This window comes from Zea mays, chromosome 4 (assembly GCF_902167145.1).
Source record: "Zea mays cultivar B73 chromosome 4, Zm-B73-REFERENCE-NAM-5.0, whole genome shotgun sequence".
NCBI lineage: Eukaryota > Viridiplantae > Streptophyta > Magnoliopsida > Poales > Poaceae > Zea > Zea mays.
Window position 1 is genome coordinate 192535802 of NC_050099.1, and position 18521 is coordinate 192554322.

An 18521-nucleotide genomic window follows, 5' to 3' on the forward strand; every position below is an offset into this window, starting at 1 on the left:
TGAACCCTAAGCATTATTTAGAAGCCTTGGGTAGAATTTGGTTTGATTTGGACCTTGTTTGATACTAGAAGCCAAAACCCTACCCCCTGCTCTTTGAACTTCACTAATGACTCCGGAAACCCTAAGTTCTCGGAGTTCCGTGAAGGAAAGTTGTATTCAAGACTTTGGATAATAAACTATTATTATCTTTGCACTCTCATGAGCATTACATGGCATTCATTCTTATATATATACCTATATGGTTATATTTAGAAAACGAGGAAGAGGTTGAGGTAGAAGAAGAGAAGACTGCACCACCACCACCTGTGGAACATCAGGCAGGGAATTGTTTTTACTTTGACATCTGCGGATCCAAGCCTGACTCACCTATAAACGAAGGTAAGCCCCGGTGCATTTGCCACCTCCTTGATGCTTTTAAAATCTTTCTCACTTGCTTGATGCATTAGGTGATAGGAGTTGATTGCTAAAACAATTCCTGCATTACCTTCCTTGAATTTGATTACCTTCCTTGATCACCGTTTTACAAAAGATTTTTGATGCTTAGCCTTGCTTTAGAAAAACAAAAGGTCTTGTTTTACAAAAGATGATGTGGCAAAAGTGGGTGGGATGTTTTCGAAAATAAAACTTGATGGTGGATCCATCATGACCGTGATGGGTTCAACATCGGAAAAGATGTACCTCTGCCAGGTACCAAACTTTGGGTTTGAAATGATTAAGCTGAGACCGAGCGAGTTACTTGCACGAGAAAGGAGTCTCGGTGTAGTGTCTCCGTCTGAGTCGATTAAGGACCGTCTCGATGTAGGCTTGATGACCGAGGACCCTTTAACTGGTCACATGCCTCGTCATGGGTAAGCTTTGCCTCGGGCAGACTAAGGCCAGAATAAGATAACACGCAATGGGCGTGGAGCGGTGGCAAGAGTAGCGTGTACCCTCTGTGGCAAGAGGTTGGACGATGGTGTAGCTGTGCTCTCGGTTGACGTGAACCTGATCTGGTCTTAAGAACCCCGGTGGTGGGTTGACATATGCAAGGGTTAAGTGCTACATATGTCATGTGATTGGAGATCCTCAGCTGAGTATAATCGATTCGGATCGTCGTACCTTCGCGGTTATGAAGACTTGGTCACTGCGCTATACGTAGAACTCCAGTAAAGATGATGGTTTGTTAAGAAATTGGCTAGTGCAGGTCAAGTGATTGAACTAGGGTAGAAAGAACTCTAGTTGCAGGTAATTTTACTTAACTTGACAAATAAAATTGGATTTTAAGGATCCACTTTTAGTAAGCATTTCTGCAAAACAGAGTCTTTGATTATTGAGAAGCCTTACCTTGACTCCCTTATAACCAGCATACCCTTGAGAGTCTTTTCTTTAGTCGGGTAAGACTTGCTGAGTAATTCCATACTCAGGGTTTTATTCCCCGTTGTTTTTAGGTGGGGAAGCGACAAACTTTTGTTGCTTCTGTTCTAAGGTGGTACCGAAGGAAGAACACCAGGAATGAAGTGCGGGAGGAAAGGATCCTCCATAAGAACTTTTGTTTGATACTTTATGGGAGGAGTTTTTGCCTCCCTTGGTATGTAATAATATTACTCTACACTCCTAGGATATATCCTGGTCTGTAATATATAACTTTATCTTACTTTTAAATAAAGGTAAGTTCATGTAATTGCTTCCGCATTCTCGTAACTCCGATGCTTGTAATGTCTGCGTGACGGGTGAAACGCTCTTGGGAAAGGTAAGAAAAGCAGATACCGAACTTGTCAAGTGATTCAGGGGCACCTACAGGGTTTTCCGAGGTCCGTTGGACAAGGACAACTGTAGGTGGGCCTAATTACTTGGGAGGTTCCATCACAGTTCCCAACCTTGCTTGTGGCTGTTGGACCGCTGATTTGCTTCGCTGCGTATATCGGGCTGCTTCAGCCCCACTCTGATGATATGTCCCGAGTTGTGGACCAACTCTTAAAGTTGATCGCCACCTTTATAGGTTTGTCTCGTTTAAGCAGATCTGATATCATCTGATGTATAAATGTGTTTACTAGCCTCCTAGGACTAGTAATTGTATCACATTTGAGTCCCAGAGGATCTGGGGTGCTTCACCTCCCCTCTTCCCCCTCCCCCGCATGCCTTCACCGCTTCTCTCCAGCGCCGCCGCCACCGTCCCACTCGCTCCTGTGAGATCCATATCTGGCATGGCTCCCTCTCTCTGTTCCTGTTCCGGGTGGTCCGTGTGTGGGACATGGAGCGAGAAGAAGTAGTGCACGGGGTTGAGCTTGACCGCTGCGACATCGCGGGCCAGCGGCCACTGGACGGGCTCCTGCTCGGCGCCAGCGTCAGACCCATCGCTGCTGAACAAGCGGAAGAGGCCGCGACGGTGGTGGGGCTTCTCGTGGATCAGGCACGTGAGGACGGCGACAGAGTGGTCCCCCTAGCGGAGGCACATGATGGAGAGCGTGCCAGTGCTGAGGTCGACGCTGCGGTCGGGGTAGATGAGGTGGAGCTGCGCCCCGGGGACAGCGATGATGGTCTCCTCTGTGGTGGGCGGTGGCGGTGTCGCGTCCTCTTCGACCGTCTCGGGGAAGAGGTTCTGTGCGAGCTCATTGGGGTCGATGGTGGGGTAGAGGGAGTTGCCTGTGGTAGCGCCGATGGAGGTGGTGGGTGCGGAGAAGAAAGTGGTGTTGAGATCAGGGTGGGACTGGTCCACATCCGGGTAGAGGCTCTACTTGGCATTCGAGGAAGCGAAAGCCATGGTTGCGTAGCTGGTCGGTTGCACTTAGCTTGCTGCGGATCGAGTCGAGAGAGGGGAAGTGGGGAAACAGAAATGGGAGAGGTGGGATTTAATTACGGAAAGAGCGAAGTGGTGAAGGTGACGGTTGCTGTGGTGCTCAGTGACGCGGAGACTTCTGCCCGTCGGCCGTCGGCAGGCTGGTACCGTTTCTCAAACTAAACCACACCTGGGGGCACAGATGTGGGTGCGGTCGTGCGGAGATGGTGGTGGCAGTGGATCCGGCAAGCCGATAAGACGAGAAGACTTTGGAAGGAAGGAAGGAAGAGCAAAGTGAATTACGTAATAATTAGGTTTAATAGATTTATCTTAGAGCTTGTTTGGGAACAAGAACATCGAAAGTAATTCGATATTCGATGAGCTAAAATCCTTTTGCTATTTAATTTTGCATCCGGTTCTTACTATGCTTCAGGGATTAAGTGGTTGTAATGACATTGGGGTAGATCGTGCTAATTTTGATTTGATTTTTTTCTGCTTTTTCAGTACTTGATGATGAGGCTGTCATGAGGAAACAACTCCACGAGGCGAGAGAACAGCTGGTGAGACAAAGGTAAGAGTGAGGTGATCATGATGATTGACTAATCACTAAAGCCTAGCTTGCCCTTTTGTTTTGTTTCGATTCTCTGAGTGGTGATGCCCATTTGGATTGCCTGTTACTCCTCTCCTACAGTAGTGACAAAGGTAAGAGTGATGGCAAACATGCGCATGAGCTTTTCAGCATGTCATATTCCACGGAGCAGAGAGTCGTGGATACACAAGAAATAGGGAAATATTCCTAACTGAGGGCTTCTTTCCAACATTTCGAGTCGAAACACGTGATCTCCAAGAACCAGGTCATTTGAGAGAGGGAGAGTTCTTCCACCTTCCTCAAATTCAGCGACAGTTGTGTAATATTTCGTAATTTTTTATGTGCTTTCTGTTGCTATATGGTCTTGCTTGCATGAGTGACTGTGGGTAAATATTGAAACTCATTTCATTAGTATTGCAGTGTTTCTGCATGTACGCTCATATGCTTTTCTCTCTTCTTTCAGAAATAAACCCAATGGGACAGGTACCTGCAATTGTTGATGGAAGATTCAAACTATTTGAAAGGTGTGCCCTTTTGATTATTATTTGCTTGCTTATCTTTTTCTCAACTTTGCTGAAAGATCAGCCATGAACGACCATGACCACATAGACAGACTGCATTAAGCTTGACACTGGCTAAAAAAATCTTTATTTTCCCTTGTTTTCTGCTGGTACCGTGTTAGCTTTGTTTTTTCTTTACCACATATTAATTAGAAGACGACAAGTTCTTATTTTTACATTATATAAGCTTGAATAGAAACTGCAAGCGTATCTGATGCCTAAAAAGAAATTTTGTAGACCTTCCAATAGAGCTATTTAACAACTATGGCGATAGTAACAGAAAGAGACTTGAAAGGATGAAATGTAACCTGAAAGGATGAAATGTAACCGAAGACTTATTTTTAAATAGGAGCACATGAAAAACTACTTGATTCATGGTTTCTGTTGGGTTTGAACATGCTGAATCGTATCACATTCCTATTCCACTGTCTATTTCAACCCTTTTATTTTTGGTTCCTGGCAGTGTTGCTGTCATAGTAATAGTGTAAATATCTCTTGCTTTGTGTATCAGTGTAAATATCTCCCGCTAACAAATCCTGACTGCAACACACATTTAGGCCAAAGATCTTAAACTGCTTCAGGTTTTAGCCCATTTCCCGTGTGCAAATGGTGTTGTTGATCTTGTACTAAAATTGTTATTCTTTTCAGGCTTTTTTTCTTCACAAATTCTGGACAGTAGGTATTGTTCATTTTTTATTACTATAATATATTAGAACCGAGACTGTGGGCCTTTTGGTCCTAGCTTAGATGTTAGAATGCCTCCAGAGATGAAAATCTGATACGCTTTAGATGATATAGGTCTTATAGTTCATATAGTTCTCATGGTTTGCTATATACGCGGGCCGATGATGGCGGGGCGGCGATGGATAGTTCATGGGATCCCACGACAGAGAGCATGGGCATGAGCTCGGGAGCGGGCGATGGATGGTTCCTGGGATTGCACGGCCAAGAGCGGGGCAAGGGGGAGGGACATCATCATGCCCAACTTGAAGTCGTCCGTGACCACAACAGCGAGCGCGGTGGAGTATACGGATGAAGTATTGAAGGCGCTGCCGCCAGGTAGTACCTTCTTTCCACTCATGACACTACCTCATAGACAACACAAGTCTAGATGAGATCAGGCTCGCAAGTATGACCTATCTGTTGCCATTTTTTTTGTTAATCTTTTAAACTGAAGCATCGTGTTTACCTAGCCGTAAGCCGACATGTAGTCTGTAGATCAGTTTCGAGTGTCGTCGTGGTGGTGTTTTTTGTACATCCATCTGTTCTGAAGTATAAAGTATAATCCAATATGATGGACGTTGCCGCGTGGGTTGGCCATGGGATATATTCCCCATTCCTCTCCTATCCACGCAGGTTGGTCATGGGGATGTTTCCCCCTCCCTCCCCTGTGCAATATCTTTCATTTTACCTAAACTTCTGATGTTTATCTAAACTTCTGATGCCCATCGGTTGATACCTGAATAGGTCGGCAGCCTTGAGGAGGCAGCTAAAGCTAAAGAAGCCGATGTAGATGGGATCATTGATCAGGGACGTGAGGCAGGGGGTCATGTAATTCCCAGCTGGTTTCTGGTTTTGACACTGATGGGCAATTGTTCACCACTCATCCATCAGCTTATGCAGTCATCTGTTCATTTGGAATCTTAACCATCCTGTGGAATGCAGAACAACATTTTGCTACCACTATACATGCAGATTTCAGTATATATTAAATGCTATATATATTTTAATTGTATTCTTTTATGAATGTTCTCAATCAATTTTTAAGATGAAGAACCTCCTTAAAATAAATGGAATAATTCGCCGGCCTCCTCTCGAACCTACAAGATCATCGATTACGTCGACGTCAAGGTGAACAACACCGTCCACAAGGGGATGCCACACAAGTTCTACCATGGTCGCACCAGTCGCGTCAGGAACACCAAATGTGCCATCGGCGTCGAGATAAACAAGCAGGTATCCCTTTTACTTACATTTACTGCACGACCACATCTTTTGTTTGTTCCATTCTAGGAATTGGGATGTTTTAATATAGAATGGCAGCTATCTATTGATGTTGTTTGATATGGATTTATAGTACAAGCCTAGGCAGCTAATTATTTGTTTTTGTAGTGGCAGGAATGGGGATTCTGAGCCATTTCTTTGTATGATCTGATCTGGTAGTGGTGTAGATGCTTAATTGTGTTGATTCTAGGTCCATATATGATTGGGTTCTTGTTACTACATTGGTGTATGGAAGGTTGTGAGCATTCACTAATTTTTATTCTGAGACAACTTTAAGTTGTTTCACCGAATTTAAATGTCGAAGTTTAGCCACCGCACAAAAAAGTAGTAGCTAGCAATATATGCTAGAGTACTTGCAACTTTTCCGACATCTTTGTAGTGGAGTAAACAATCTAACCATACAATAATGATTACAACGATAAATAATCTAGATGAGTGGCACAAGCGATTAACTATTGTAGGATGCTACTGCCTATTCTGAATAAATCTGTGACAATTGTAGTCGAATTTCTACTTGAAAATAACAGTGTAATAGCTATGTTTGTGGTTGTCGTGGAGGTGGGCTTTCCTTGCAGCCAAATGCCTGCATCTAGGGCTGCACACATGTTCAGCTTGGTTCTTTAATTTTTTTTAACTATTGTGTAATTTCAATTTGTCTCCTTCAGCTGGAAATTGGATTTCCTAAACTTTCGGCGGTGACCCATTTATTTCATAAACAGTTTTAGCTGAAGTGGCACTATATCAGGCGTCAGAGTGGCACCACATCCTCCACGAGGGAGGTAAATCAAATCAGCCACGAGGAATGTAAATCTGATTTTTGTGATAGTTTATAATCAAATAGACTTTACTCGACCATGATGATTTCTCATTCAGATATAGGTACAAGTGTAAGTATAATGATTTAAAGAAACTGAACACTTATTATGTGGATAGCTTAGGAATAGTGGAGATTCTTTTCAAGATTTTGGTGCTGAATATTTTTGGTGAATGGATCAAGTGTGTGTTAACAAATGACGGAATGAAGCGTGTGTGCCACTAAACAACACCAGCGATTCTGAAACTGTCTTTTTTATTCTCTTTTTTATACATGAGCTCATCACAAACTATTACCAGTTGCTTGTTGTAATGTCTGCTACATTCTTTTGTAGGTTACTGTTGCGGGAGTCTTCAGCAGGTCACTTGTGCCTTTCAGCATGTTGGTCAGTTAGCACCTTTGCAGACTTGTACCTCCCATTTTTTGAGTTTACATGGTCGAGTGCACCGTGTTTACAGAAACTATAATTCAGGCCGGCAATGAAGCGTTGCTTGCTCGCTCCTCGATGACCAAGGAGCCTAAAAAACTGCTAGAAAAGGCATGTCTCACTAACTGAAACTATACTTCTTGCGTGAAATATGGCAAGCTTCACATATGAAAACTACCAGTTACACAATGACAAACTGTAGATTTCACTGAACATATGAACATAATAGCCTTTATTATGTGCCCTAGCTTAGAGTTCCACTGCAATTGTCCACCACAATTGTGTGTTGTGGCTTAGAGTTCCACCACTCAAGCTTATGTTAGATAGTGATTTCCTGTTGTGAACATGATAGAAGTAGACAGTCAATCTGTATATCTACGCTGATCAAAATATGCGCCTTCTAATATTTTTCTGAAGCAGTTCCTTGTCTGGACTCTGTAGGATCATATATTTAAAAGCTACTTACTAATTTATATGAAATCACATGATACATTTTACTCAGAAGAATTTAGTACGTTCATAAGACTTTTTTCAATACCCTTTTGTGGACTTGCAGGAGGATGGCCTGCTGCATAGAACCTGTGGAACTCCCAATTATGTTGCTCTTGAGGTGCTGACCATGACTATGCTTTAAGTTATGTTCTTATTTTCACTCAATAAAGTATTTTGTTCTCATGTACAGTGCTCTTGCGTCTACTGGTTATAAACAATAAATGCTATGATGGTGTTAAGGGTGATATGTGGTCATGTGGAGTGATTTTCTTTGTCCTCATGGCGGGGTACCTCCCATTTGAAGATTCAAACCTAATGTCGCTTTACAAGAAGGTTTGTCAGTCTCTGGCATGACAACAACTCAAGAAGCACATAGTTTCCCTTCCTTTTTTCTTAATGGTTGCTTGACACAACCTGTTTTTAATGCAGATCTTTAAAGCGGATTTCAGTTGCCCGTCCTGGCTCTCCACAAGTGCAAAGAAGCTCTTCAAAAAGATACTTGATCCTAATGCTAACACTATAAGTTCTTTTGTCCGTAGCCATCATTTTAACTCATTTTGTTCAACATCTGCAGGGTTAATAACTGTGTACCATCGTTCTGTGGCCTGTGTAGATAATAGCTATTGCGGAGCACATTAACAATGAGTGCTTCAAGAAGGTTTATCAGCCTCCCATATTTGAAATAACAATTGTTAATGTGGATGAAACCTTGATCCTGAATGCGCACAACTTTAGTTGCTATGTCTGTTTTTAGAGGATTCGTCTTTAGATGGGTTGAATATTATCATAATACTTATCCATATGCAAGTAATGTTGCCACAACACAATTCTCCACAACATAAAAGATAAGAGGGTCATATTTGTGAGCTAAAATAATTTTGATAGTCACAACTCATCATCTCCTTTCGATAGGCTTAGGATCTCCTTTTTATAATTTTTCACCTTGCAATACAATATTGTTCTATGTAGACCATGGTACATCATCATATCCTGTAATACCAACTTAGGATTTGCTTATTTTGATTAACAGTGACATTGGGCCAAAATTTGGTTGTTCGAAATGGCAGACTTTGATATTTGTTATGATTGTTTAGTTGAATCTTGATAGCATTACTAAACAATAACCAATGCATATACAAGTGTCCCCCATTGCAATGCACGGGCATATGTGATGACTACTAATGAAAACTAAATTGGCTTAATTGTAAGCCAAAGTAATTGAGCAGTAATGTCTATTTTCCTGTAAAATTTTCTTCATTGTTGAGTAAGTTTATGAAACCTATTATTCTGTTACAGTGGACAGACAACTGTTGTGATTACCCCTCGCCAGGTGACAGTAGGATTAGGCCGTAAACGAGTTAATGCTGTGGCTGCAGCCAAACATCATACTGTGATTGCTACAGAGCTGGGGGAATTGTTTACCTGGGGATCAAATAGAGGTACGTGTGATGCATTTTAAATGTATTTTTAGGCAACATGAACCTTGGACACATATTTCATGTTCTTTTTTGTCCTTACTAATATTATTTTCTCCTTAGAAGTAGCCTCTCCACATTTGTGGGGGGATGCTTGCCTCGGTTTATTCCTTCCCCAGACCCCACTCATGTGGGAGCTCTGGCACTGGGTCTGCACTTTTATGGTCTATAACAAAGTCCTCTGAATGATGCAGAGAGTCAGCTTGGTTACCCTTCTGTTGATACCCAACCAACACCAAGGCGTGTTGGTTCGCTCAAGCAAAGGATAATTTCAATAGCTGCTGCAAACAAGCACTCCGCTGTAGTTGCTGATACTGGCGAAGTATTCACCTGGGGTTGCAATAAGGAGGGCCAACTAGGATATGGCACTTCAAACTCAGCATCAAAATGTATCCCAAGAATGGTGGAGTACTTGAAAGGAAAAGTACTTAGAGGTGTTTCTGCAGCAAAGTATCATACAATAGTGTTAGGAGCTGATGGAGAGGTATTCTTTGAATCTTGATTTTTACACATTTTTATTGCATTATGAGAATTGAACACATCTATTGATTTAATCCTTTTTTAAGGTGTTCACTTGGGGCCATCGCCTTGTCACCCCACGGCGTGTCGTAGTAGCTCGATGCCTTAAGAAGGGTGGAAATACAAATCTGAAGTTTCATCGTATGGAACGACTTCAAGTGATTTCAGTGGCTGGAACAACGCACAGTACTGCTTTAATAGCTGATGGTGCTCTTTTCTACTGGGTTTCATCAGATCCTGATCTAAAATGCCAGCAGGTTTGGTTTCTTACCTGCTAAGGTCTTAATTGGTATAGCAGTAATTTGTTCATGTTTGCATAACATCATCTCTGTACAGATATTTTCAATGTGTGGAAGGAATATTGTGAACATCTCGGCTGGAAAGTACTGGACCGCTGTGGCTACATTAACTGGTGATGTTTTCATGTGGGATGCAAAGAAACGTAAGGACGAAACGCCAATTTTCACTCGGGTGCATGGTGTTAAGCGAGCAACATTTGTTTGTGTTGGTGAAACAGACATGCTTGTGCTCTCAAGTATATACCATCCTGAGTATCCATCTTTCCTGTCTTTTACCATGTCCAAGTTCAGTCATTTGCTCTTGGATTCCTAGCAATTTATGAAATGTAGTTATATAGCATTCTATGGAAAGAAATGTATGTGGAGAAACATATTCTAGGTGTTTACATAACCTGTCAAGTATCCCTCACTTCCACTCCCCTATCGTGGCCTCTCCTAATTGGTTTACCGTCACAATGCACGGGCACTCACCTAGTTTTACATTAATTTCACATATACACGATATATCACATACATATCACCACAACCACATACATGTAGTTCCATACACATAATATCATATCACATACAACTTCAAGGCTTCAAGCACATATATCACCACAACCAACACCACTTTGATAAAGTAACTCAATTCAACAAGTTCTTTCATTTAAGTCCATACATCCATCAACAATAGCATACGATGGAAAACAAACTAATATAGAGTCTCAATTAAAGAACAAATCCACAAAGTACTACTGACGGAACAAACTTCGACCACTGAGGATTGTTGAAGTTGTGTTCTCTACCATCAGAATCGAATATATTGTTGTTGAAGTTGGTAGCCGGATCATCCTACAATAAAGAATAAAGTCCACAATTAAAGACCAAAAGCGTATTTATAATTGTGTACTTTATTCTTTGTGTTCACATTTAAAGACCAGATCTTAGCAATAGGCGATAGAGAAAATGCACAATTGATGAAACTGCCGGTCTTAACTCTCCATTCGGCTGAGTGAGCCTGACTTTTACTTCAGCCATCATGCATTCACTGATGATTCTCCGACATGTTTTCGGCTATATATAAAATAAATCAAGTTATACAATTCTGAGTGTATTACATAGTCTATAGGTAAGGATATATCCTAAACCCACCCAAGAGTGATCGACATAGCATGGTATTTATGGCGAGGCTACATGGTTCGAACAAAATTTCGACAGCGTAACCCCGTTATTCTCCACCAGCAAACCTGAATATGGTGTAGTGGATAACAACAAATGTTATGCCACCGAAATTTCGTTTGAACCACATAGTTCGTCATTGAAAGTTGCCTAGAGGGGGGGGGTGAATAGCCAATCTGAAATTTATAAACTTAAGCACACACTACAAGCCGGGTTAGCGTTAGAATTAAATGTGAGTCCAAATGAGAGGGCAAAAACAAATCACAAGCGAATAAGAGCGGATGACACGGTGATTTGTTTTACCGAGGTTCGGTTCTTGCAAACCTACTCCCCGTTGAGGTGGTCACAAAGACCGGGTCTCTTTCAACCCTTTCCCTCTCTCAAACGGCCACTTAGACCGAGTGAGCCTTTCTCCTCAATCAAATGGGACACTAAGTCCACTACAAGGATAACCACAACTTGGTGTCTCTTGTTTTGATTACAAGTGAGTTGAACACAAGAAAGAAGGAAGAAGAAAAACAATCTAAGCGCAAGAGCTCAAATGAACACAAATGTCTCTCTCTCTAGTCACTAATTTGGTTGGAGTGATTTCGAACTTGGGAGAGGATTTGATCTCTTTGTTTGTGTCTTGTATTGAATGCTATAGCTCTTGTATGAGGTTTGAAGGCTGAAAACTTGGATGCATTGAAGTGTGGTGGTTGGGGGTATTTATAGCCCCAACCACCAAAAGAACCGTTGGTGGAGGCTGCTATCGTATGGCGCACCGGACAGTCCGGTGCGCCAGCCACGTCACCCGACCGTTAGGGTTCGACCGTTGGAGCTTCTGACTTCTAGGCCACCGGACAGTCCGGTGGTGCACCGGATAGTCACTATTCACTGTCTGGTACGCCTTCTGGCGCTGCTTTGACTTCTGCACGTGCAGGCGCGCACTGTTCACTTTTACTGTACCGTTGCAGACGACCGTTGATGCTGTATAGCCGTTACTCCGCTGGCGCACCGGACAGTCTAGTGCTACACCGGACAGTCCAGTGAATTATAGCGGAGCGGCTCCCAGAATTCCTGAAGGTGACAAGTTCAGAGTTTGGTCCCCTGGTGCACCGGACACTGTCCGGTGGCACACCGGACAGTCCGGTGCGCCAGACCAGGGCACACTTCGGTAGTCTTTTGCTCTTTTTATTTGAACCCTTTCTTGGTCTTTTTATTGGTTTGTTGTGAACCTTTGGCACCTGTAGAACTCATAATCTAGAGCAAACTAGTTAGTCCAATCATTTGTGTTGAGCAATTCAACCACCAAAATCAATTAGGAAAAGGTGTAAGCCTATTTCCCTTTCAATCTCCCCCTTTTTGGTGATTGATGCCAACACAAACCAAAGCAAATATAAAAGTGCAGAATTGAACTAGTTTGCATAAGGTAAGTGCAAAGGTTGCTTGGAATGAAACCAATCATTATTTCTACTAGATATGCATGGATGGCTTTCTTCTTATTTAAAATTTTGGACCACGCTTGCACCACTTGTTTTGTTTTTGCAATGTTTTGGAAATTCTTTTTCAAAATATTTTGCAAATAGTCAAAGGTATATGAATAAGATTTTGAGAAGCATTTTCAAGATTTAAATTTTCTCCCCCTGTTTCGAATGCTTTTCCTTTGACTAAACAAAACTCCCCCTTAATGAAATCCTCCTCTTAGTGTTCAAGAGGGTTTTAGATATTAATTTTGAAGAGGGTATACCAATTTGAAATTATATCAAAAGTAAGATACCAATTGAAAAATCTTTTCTTAATCCAAATTTGAAAGACTACATTTTTTAAATTGGTGGTGATGGTGGTGCGGTCCTTTTGCTTTGGGCTAATACTTTCTCCCCCTTTGGCATGAATCGCCAAAAACGGATACTTGTGAGTGAAATATAAGCCCTTACACTTTCTCTCCCTTTGGCAAATAATATATGAGTGAAGATTATACCAAATTGGAGAGCGGTGCGGAGTGACGGCGAAGGATGATTAATTCGATGGAGTGGAGTGGAAGCCTTTGTCTTCGCCGAAGACTCTAATTCCCTTTCAATCTATGACTTAGCATGAAATGCGCTTGAAAACGACATTAGGCATAGCATATGAAAGAGAGATGATCAAAAGTATAGAAATGAGCTATGTGCAAAACATCAATCAAAATTCCTAGAATCAAGAATATTTAGCTCATGCCTAAAGGGGTGTTTGTTTGGGATTATAATCCATCTAGATTATATAATCCAACAATTTTTGAATTAACTCTTAGTTCAAAAGTTGTTAGATTATATAATCTGGATAGATTATAATCTCAAACAAACACCCCCTAAGTTTGGTAAATGTTTTCTCATCTAGTGGCTTGGTAAAGATATCGGCTAATTGTTCTTTGGTGTTAATATATGCAATCTCGATATCCCCCGTTGTTGGTGATCCCTCAAAAAGTGATACCGAATGGCTATGTGTTTAGTGCGGCTATGCTCAACGGGATTATCCGCCATGCGGATTGCACTCTCATTATCACATAGAAGAGGAACTTTGGTCAATTTGTAACCATAGTCCCTAAGGGTTTGCCTCATCCAAAGCAATTGCGCGCAACAATGGCCTGCGGCAATGTACTCGACTTCGGCGGTAGAAAGAGCTACAGAATTTTGCTTCTTTGAAGCCCAAGACACCAGAGATCTTCCCAAGAACTGGCAAGTCCCTAATGTGCTCTTTCTATCAATTTTACACCCTGCCCAATCAGCATCTGAATAACCAATTAAATCAAAAGTGGATCCCCTGGGGTACCAAAGACCAAACTTAGGAGTATAAACTAAATATCTCAAGATTCGTTTTACGGCCCTAAGGTGAACTTCCTTAGGATCGGCTTGGAATCTTGCACACATGCATACAGAAAGCATAATATCCAGTCGTGAAGCACATAAATAGAGTAAAGAACCTATCATCGACCGGTATACCTTTTGATCTACGGATTTACCTCCCGTGTCGAGGTCGAGATGTCCATTAGTTCCCATGAATGTCTTGATGGGCTTGGCATCCTTCATCCCAAACTTTGCAAGAATGTCTTGAATGTACTTCGTTTGGCTAATGAAGGTGCCCTCTTGGAGTTGCTTGACTTGAAATCCTAGAAAATACTTCAACTCCCCCATCATAGACATCTCGAATTTTTGAATCATGATCCTACTAAATTCTTCACAAGTGGATTTGTTAGTAGACCCAAATATGATATCATCAACGTAAATTTGGCATACAAACAAATCTTTTGCAATAGTTTTAGTGAATAGACTAGGATCAGCTTTTCCGACTTTGAAGCCATTAGCGATAAGAAAATCTCTTAGGCATTCATACCATGCTCTTGGGGCTTGCTTGAGCCCATAAAGCGCCTTAGAGAGTTTATAGACATGGTTAGGGTACTCACTATCTTCAAAGCCAGGAGGTTGCTCAACATAGACCTCCTCCTTGATTGGTCCATTGAGGAACGCACTTTTCACGTCCATTTGATAGAGCTTAAAGCCTTGGTAAGTAGCATAGGCAAGTAATATACGAATTGACTCAAGCCTAGCTACGGGTGCATAGGTTTCACCGAAATCCAAACCTTCGACTTGTGAATAACCCTTGGCCACAAGTCGGGCTTTGTTCCTTGTCACCACACCATGCTCATCTTGTTTGTTGCGGAAGACCCACTTGGTTCCTACAATATTTTGGTTAGGACGTGGAACTAAATGCCATACCTCATTCCTCGTGAAGTTGTTGAGTTCCTCTTGCATTGCCAACACCCAATCCGAATCCCTTAATGCATCTTCTACCCTGTATGGCTCAATAGAAGATACAAAGGAGTAATGTTCACAAAAATGAGCAACACGAGATCGAGTAGTTACCCCCTTATGTATATCGTCGAGGATGGTGTTCACGGGGTGATCTCGTTGGATTGCTTGGTGGACTCTTAGGTGTGGCGGTTTTGGACCCTCATCATCTTCCTTGTCTTGATCATTAGCATCTCCCCCTTGATCATTGTCCTCCTCTTGAGGTGGCTCCTCTTGATCTTCATCATCATCATCTTGAGCTTGATCCTCATCTTGAGTTGGTGGAGATGCTTGCATTGAGGAAGATGGTTGATCTTGTGCATGTGGAGGCTCTTCGGATTCCTTAGGACACACATCCCCAATGGACATGTTCCTTAGCGCGATGCATGGAGCCTCTTCATCATCTAGCTCATCAAGATCAACTTGCTCTACTTGAGAGCCGTTAGTCTCATCAAACACAATGTCACAAGAAACTTCAACTAGTCCAGTGGACTTGTTAAAGACTCTATATGCCCTTGTGTTTGAATCATAACCAAGTAAAAAACCTTCTACAACCTTAAGAGCAAATTTAGATTTTCTACCTCTTTTGACAAGAATAAAGCATTTGCTACCAAAGACTCTAAAATATGAAACATTGGGCTTTTTACCGGTGAGGAGTTCATATGATGTCTTCTTGAGGATTCGGTGAAGATATAACAGGTTGATGGCGTAGCAAGCGGTGTTGACTGCTTCCGCCCAAAACCGGTCCGAAGTCTTGTACTCATCAAGTATGGTCCTTGCCATGTCCAATAGAGTTCTATTCTTCCTCTCCACTACACCATTTTGTTGTGGCGTGTAGGGAGAAGAGAACTCATGCTTGATGCCCTCCTCCTCAATGAAGCCTTCAATTTGAGAGTTCTTGAACTCCGTCCCGTTGTCGCTTCTAATCTTCTTGATCCTTAAGCCGAACTCATTTTGAGCCCGTCTCAAGAATCCCTTTAAAGTCTCTTGGGTTTGAGATTTTTCCTATAAAAAGAATACCCAAGTGAAGCAAAAATAATCATCCACAATAACTAGACAATACTTACTCCCGCCGATGCTTATGTAAGCTATCGGGCCGAATAGGTCCATGTGGAGTAGCTCAAGCGGCCTATCACTCGTCATGATGTTCTTGTGTGGATGGTGAACACTAACTTGCTTTCCTGCTTGACATGCGCTACAAATCCTGTCTTTCTCAAAATGAACATTGGTTAGTCCCAAAATGTGTTCTCCCTTTAGAAGCTTATGAAGATTCTTCATCCCAACATGTGCTAGTCGGCGTTGCCATAACCAACCCATGTTAGTCTTAGCGATTAAGCAAGTGTCAAGTTCAGCTCTATCAAAATCTACTAAGTATAGCTGACCCTCTAACACTCCCTTAAATGCTACTGAATCATCACTTCTTCTAAAGACAGTAACACCTGTATCCGTAAAAAGACAGGTGTAGCCCATTTTGCATAATTGAGAAATAGAAAGCAAATTGTAATCTAAAGAATCTACAAGAAAAACATTGGAAATAGAATGGTCAGGAGATATTGCAATTTTACCAAGTCCTTTGACCAAACCTTGATTTCCATCCCCGAATATGATGGCTCTTTGGGGATCATGGTTTTTCTCATAGGAGAACATCCTTTTCTCCCCTGTCATGTGGTTTGTGCACCCGCTGTCTGAAGGAAACGGGTGACGCCTAAGAGGGGGGGGGTGAATTAGGACTTCTAAAACTTTTACTAAACTTGGCCACAATTAAATCCCTAGAGCAAAATCTATGCAAGAATCAAAACTAGAATGTGCAAACTTGGTTTTGTCTAAGTGTTGCTATCTCTACCGCAAAGGCTAAGTTTCAATCTACACTAAATAAGTATGACAACAAGATTGAAACTTAAATGCTTAATATAAATGCGGAATGTAAAGAGCTAAGTAGAGAAGCAAACTCTCGTGGATGACGCCGGTATTTTTACCGAGGTATCCGGAACCGCGCAAGGTCCCGACTAATCCTCGTTGGTGCCCCTACGCAAAGGGAAGCCCACGCGAGGGCCAAGCACCTCGGTCGAGTAACTCCGTAGAGAGCCGCGGGCCTTCTCCACGCGCAAGTGGTGCTCCGCTTCCGGCTCCTCTCGGACGCTCCCCGCCGTCTCCACTATCGAGCTTCCGGCCGAAACGCCGCGGGCCTCGTTCCCTCCGGTACACGGTGGCGGCCGTGACACAAACACGGTTGTCACGGTCTCGCAAGACTCTCGCCCCACTCGGTACAATTACAACGGCTCGCGCAAGAGCCGAGGGGTTGTGAGGTTTATCTAAACTCACTCAACTAACTAGGATTCACCTAGAGCAAGCGCTAAAGCGGTCTAACTAACCTAAGCACTTCGCAAAGCACCTACGCTAATCACCGAGTGATTCTATTAAGCACTTGGGTGTTTGAGCACTTGGAAATATGCACTATGTGTATTGGAATGTTGCTTGGGCTCTCACACATGAGAATGGCCGGTTGGGGTGTTATTTATAGCCTCCACACCCTCAACTAGCCGTTGGACAGAAAGCAGCAGCTTTCTGTCGTCGGGTGCACCGGACAGTCCGGTGCACCACCGGACACTGAATAGTAGATGTCCGGTGCGCCTATGTCAGCCGACCGTTGGCGTCTGTAGCAGTCGACCGTTGGATCCGACCGTTGGATTCGACCGTTGCCGTCTGCCCGTTGGCACACCGGACAGTCCGGTGCACACCGGACAGTCCGGTGCTACAGCCCGAGAGCGCCTGCCTGCGGCCTCTCTGCGCAGACCGTCCGGTTGTCCCACCGGACAGTCCGGTGCACACCGGACAGGTACTGTGCACTGTCCGGTGCGCCACCAGGCGCTGGCTGACAGCCCTCTTCTCAGGTTTCTTTGCTGATTTCTATGGGCTTCTTTTGTTCTTGAGTCTTGGACTTCTATGCATCTTTTTATGTCTTCATTTGAGGTGTTGCATCCTCATTGCCTTGGTCCAATCCTCTTCGCATCCTGTGAACTACAAACACAAACACTAGAAACCTTATTAGTTCACGGATTGTGTTGTTCATCAAACACCAAAACTCAATTAGCCAAAAGGCCCGGGGTCCATTTTCCTTACAATCTCCCCCTTTTTGGTGATTGATGACAACACAACCAAAGCAAGCAAATAATACAAGTATTTGAATTAAAAAGTGCAATCTACTTGCTAGAATGCATGATTGTCCCCACAATGTGACATTATGGACTTAAGCCTCCCCCTAACTCCATAATTCACTTACTTCCTATTTTTGGACCAAATAACCAAAACCACTTGAAAAGTCATTTGTAGATATAAAATTTTAAATTGGTGGTGTTTGGTGTTTGATATAGTTTTCATTGCTTTGGCCCCTAAACTTCTCCCCCTTTGGCATCAACCACCGAAAAGGAAGACATTAAAGGCATGTAGGAAGTAAATAAAAGCTTGCCCTCAACAAATGATATCACTAGAAGTATATTAAATTAAGCCATGAAGGATACCACTTGTAGATCATGAAAGATACCATGAGTAGGAGTTCCTCAAAAGATTATTTCTCCTAAATGAGTATTCTCCTTTGGAAAGAGTTTTTCTCCCCCTTTAGAGAT

The 18521-nt window shown here is 42.6% G+C and overlaps 2 pseudogenes across 2 annotated transcripts; both read left to right on the forward strand.

Moving 5' to 3' along the window:
* The first annotated feature begins 9368 nt into the window (after window positions 1–9368).
* On the forward strand, window positions 9369–9758 carry LOC103654330 (uncharacterized; annotated as a pseudogene). Its single transcript, NR_161219.1, has 2 exons — window positions 9369–9600; window positions 9683–9758. The product of NR_161219.1 is annotated as an uncharacterized protein (transcript).
* Window positions 9759–9805: 47 nt separating this feature from the next.
* Window positions 9806–10038, forward strand: LOC103654331 (uncharacterized; annotated as a pseudogene). Its single transcript, NR_161220.1, has 2 exons — window positions 9806–9892; window positions 9972–10038. The product of NR_161220.1 is annotated as an uncharacterized protein (transcript).
* Window positions 10039–18521: the final 8483 nt, after the last annotated feature.